Consider the following 5,000-nt stretch of genomic DNA (forward strand, 5'->3'; position numbering starts at 1 on the left):
TTTCTGTAAAAGAAAACTACAGAGATGGCTTTGTCAGTCCGTCCGCACTTTTTCTGTCCGCCCTCAGATCTTAGAAACTACTGAGGCTAGAGTGCTGCAAATTGGGATGTTTATCATCCACCCTCCAGTCATTAAACATACCAAATTGCAACCCTCTAGCCTCATTAGTTTTTATTTTATTTAAGGTTAAAGTTAGCCATAATCGTGCTTCTGGCAGCGCTATAGGACAGGCCACCGCCTGGCAGTGGCAGAAAGCATTATACGCTGTACAGAAAACTCTATTGCACCAAAGAACTTCGGCGCGTATTTTACATGTTTCATAATGCTCTGTAAATTTTGACATTATCTGTGTAGGTAATGAAAATAATATAATTTGAATTGAATTAAGGAGCAAACTCTGGCAGTTAGCCAAAACTCGGATAGATTTGATTAGAAAAACTTATTGTTATCCTTTTTATTGATATCCTCTTTTTTTTTAAACAAACTTCAACTTCAGCTAAAGTTGTTAGAAATCTCACGATTGATAAAACGGTTCCTTCATCAACCTAACATTAATTCTCAGAACTTAACTATTGGTCGCTTGGCTAACAAAGTAGAATTGTTCATTCCTCGTGAAGCAACACAGTTACAATATTTTCCTTATCAACCATTATTCTGAGTTAGTAGCAACATATAAAGAGATGTTATCTAAATGGACTCTCATTGAGTTGTGATCACTGTCATATATTTCTTTTTCTTTTCGTTAAAGTAAGATCTACTAAATATTTCCACTCAAATAAATCTGGTACTTTATGAGCGCATCTGTCTTGTCACAGGCTGTGTTTTTGGGTCTTCCACAACATCCTGAGTATGTGTTCTTTATTATTATTATTATTATTAAAAAATACTCTAGTAGCATGGGTCTGAAAACTGAGAAACAAATCCATAGTTATGTAACTGTATAAATATATTTAAAAATAAAGCTATATAGCTTTATTTCTAAATATATTTGTACAGTTACATAACTCTGGTTTGATATTATTATTATTATTATTATTATTATTATTATTATTATTATTATTATTATTATTATTATTATTATTATTATTGCTTTCTTAAGGACAGCCTTAAATCCTTATAGCTTGTGTTTCATACAACAAAAATATTTTTTTTTTTACTAAGGTATTCACCATTATCAGAAAACTCTAGGTTATTTCAGTATGTCTCCCAAGGGAAATTATTTTTCCATTATTCAACATACACCTTTGAAAAAGAATATACATTATTCAAGAACTTTTTTGTCTTTTCAGTTCATATAAAATTCCCTTTATGAATATTTACTTCTGACAGAAAGCGTTTGCTTTTTCTTATGTTAATACGTGACCCATTTTAAAAAACGTTGTACAAAATATGATATTAGATATGTCATCAATGAACATCTTCCTTCCAGCGTAAAATAACAATATAAATTTAGCATGTTGGTCACAGGCAACCTTATACTTAAATCATTTTATATTTGATATAATCAGAATAATGATTATGTAAATGTTAATTCTTCTTGTATCGCATAAGTAAATAAGTATATATATAGTCTACGTACAAATTTGTCACTTGCAGTTTGGTGACTTATTGTTGATATATATATATACACATATATATATATATATATATATATATATATATATATATATATATATATATATATATATATATATATATATATATATATATACTTTGCGTTCATGTTTCCTGAGTCATAAAATAAGATAAATTACCAAACTCGAAATACCTTATGAAGCTTTTTTTTCCATACCTATTTAGGATAATATAATCTGACTATGGGAGTCGGGAGAAGGAAGGGGCGGGGTGGGGGCGGTCTTGGGACCTCACCTCCCCATCGCCATAAATATCCCGGGATTCCTCTCGATCGCGAGTGACAACCAGGTGGTTCGTGAGTGAGATGATCGATGATATCCTAATCAAACCCCATTTGCACTTGATGCGATCAAAGGAAAACTCCTTAGCGTTTGTTAATTAAGCGTCTCACCTTCGCCCCTCCCCCCCTGCATCACCCCTTTACCTGTGAATTTACCATGGTAACGCCCCAGGTGGGAGAAGGATCTAGCTAACATCTCGGGACATCAGAGGAATTCCAAAATTATTAAACTATGACGACGAAGACGTTTGATTTTCTAATTAGCCTCGGAGCTTCTTCCTTTGAGGCTCCGACAGCTCCAATTTCGACTTCGCGATGCGCGGCCACTGCAGATTGAACCTATTTTTTGATTAATCATTATTTAACATTATTGTTTTTTATTTGTATTTGTCATTTATAAAGCAAAAAAAAATTAAACACTGAATTAAATAAAAGGAGAGGTAAACAGTAAAATATATAAGGTAAAATAAGTTATGAATACTAAATATAATTAATGTGAATAAAGGTCAGTAAATCTTAAAAGAAAACTTAACCACAAGAACAGACAGGATTTGTTAGGTCGACTGTTCTGAGCTTAGGTGAAATTTTATATAATATCCTCCTCATTTATCTGTCTCTGTTTTCATTTTGGTAAACTGCTATGCACCTTCGGCCCCTAGCTGCAACTCTTTCCATTCCTTTTACTGTACCTCCTGTCTTAATCTCTTTCTTTCGTGTTACTTCCCACCCTCTCCCAACAGTTGATTTATAGTGCAGCTGCGAGGTTTTCTTCCTGTTACACCGTTCAAACCTTTTTACTGCCAGTTTCCGTGTCAGTGCTGAATGACCTCATACGTCCCAGCGCTTGGCCTTTGTCCTAAATTTTATGTTCTATTTTATTCGTTTTGGTAAAATCCTATTTGTTTCTCTAGATAAAAAGAGTACGATTTTACAAGATCCTTTGCATGGCGCTCTTTTGAGAATGTCTCAAAATTGTAATCATTGCCTTCAGAAATACATTTTCATTCTGAAACAAAACATTTATATATATATATATATATATATATATATATATATATATATATATATATATATATATATATATATATATATCTATTTATTATATAACTTCCGAGGTTATAAAACTTTACAAGACATATTGATAGGATGATGAATTCTAGTCAGTGAATAATGCTCCAGAAATGATTTTATTCCACAAGCTCCATATTTCCACATCCGACAGAAATTACTACGCATATTATTAAGTGATCAATAATCTTCGGTGACTTCAGTCCACATTAAATTGACGCGTTTTATTTTTACATGATATCTGCCTGTCTCACAAGACAATACTCTGACGAACCGGAGTTCGAATCTCTCACCTGAGAAAGTGTCCGGGGGGGGGCGCCTTCTTCTGTAGTTCTTTTCCCCTGGTTGTTAGTCGTCTGTTGTGGGTCGTAGCTTGGGTTGAGAAAGGGAGATAGGAGAAGCCACGTCCATACCAAGAAATGAGTAAGAAGGTGAAGACAGCTGTGAAAAACACCAGTCTCCTTAATACCTGTGTAATCTCGTTTCTCTTTGATGCGTCATTAATGATAACTTTTTTAATTATCTGTTAAGCTTCTGTAATCACGTTCTTACCTTCTCGTTACCCCAGTAGAAAATTATACTTCCATTAATAAAAAAAATTAACTAATCATTTCTCTTTGATTGGGGATCCGTAATCCATCATTCGCGCCAGTTATTAATTTGTGTGTTTGATAATAGCTCAGAATATTTTCATGTAAGCATGCTGGAGGGGTGATTGGATCTTCAGTTTAAAAAAAAAAAAATGTATATAATGAAAAATCTTCGTTCATTGAGGACGAATGTTTTTCATAACAATCAAAATGTCGTCTTCGATTGTAAAGTAAACGGTTAAAAATAGCTGGAACGTATTGTCTTGCCTTTAAACTATTTCCTGACACTAGCCACGATCTATTCAACATATACAAACACTCGCTGCCTGCCGTGATAAACACGCTACTTCCGCATGAGTAATTACTGCCGTCCCGTGTATTTGCAAACGACAACTACGACGTTCGTATTGACGTATTAATATTCAAGAACGGAACAAGTACGAGCAAATGAATAAATGTGACTAAACCCGCCTCTCGCAAACTATTGCAAATATTGTGCTATGAATAAACGCGCCTGACCATCAATTCAAGTCCGTATTATGAATGGCGCATGAATAATTCTGATGAAGCCGAATATTGCATGGTGTATTGAATGCACTAGTGAAGGATTATTGTCCTTCGTGAAGGCAGTGTGATTTGCGTTCTTCATTAGCGTGTGTGTGTTCGAGGTACTCTTAAATGTCGTCGTCTCATTTGTGTATAATCATTCCTTTGTTACCTGCATGTTTTATTGCGATACGTTGCGCCATCGTCATTTCATAATGTTAATAATAAGGAAGAAGTAGGAGGAGGAGGATAATCGTCAGAAGAAGAATATTAATAATAGGAGGAGGAGGAGGAGGAGGAGGAGGAGGAGGAGGAGGAGGAGGAGGAGGAGGAGGAGGAGGAGGAGTCATTTCATAAATTAATAATAAGAGGAAGAAGTAGGAGGAGGAGGATAATGATAAGAAGAAGAAGAAGGAGGAGGAGGGAGGAGGAGGAGGAGGAGGAGGAGGAGGAGGAGGAGGAGGAGGGGAGGAGGAGGAGGAGGAAGTAGTCTCGCTCCTAAACAAGTCCAGTTTTACAGGATGGTTCCATAATTTGAGTTAATTTTATATTTCATCCTCTCAATATGAAAGGAAAGATTGAGAAGACTCAATATAAAATCCACTCAGATTATGTAGCCATCCTGAATAATAATAATAATAATAATAATAATATTGAAAGTTATAGCTGTTTCCACGACATTTAATTTATACAGAGTCTTCTCTATTCTTCTTATCATCTTTTTCATCAGCATGTAGCTGGTATGTTAGGTTTCCAAAGGACATATAAAACTTTCTGTTGTCTTAGGTTTATTTCCTCGAACGTGTCGACAGCGCACTGGCAGTTATCTATGAGAGTAAAAAAGCACGTGAACTGAGATACGCGATGTTTAGGTATTTATA

The sequence above is a fragment of the Macrobrachium rosenbergii genome, chromosome 41 (assembly GCF_040412425.1).
Source record: "Macrobrachium rosenbergii isolate ZJJX-2024 chromosome 41, ASM4041242v1, whole genome shotgun sequence".
NCBI lineage: Eukaryota > Metazoa > Arthropoda > Malacostraca > Decapoda > Palaemonidae > Macrobrachium > Macrobrachium rosenbergii.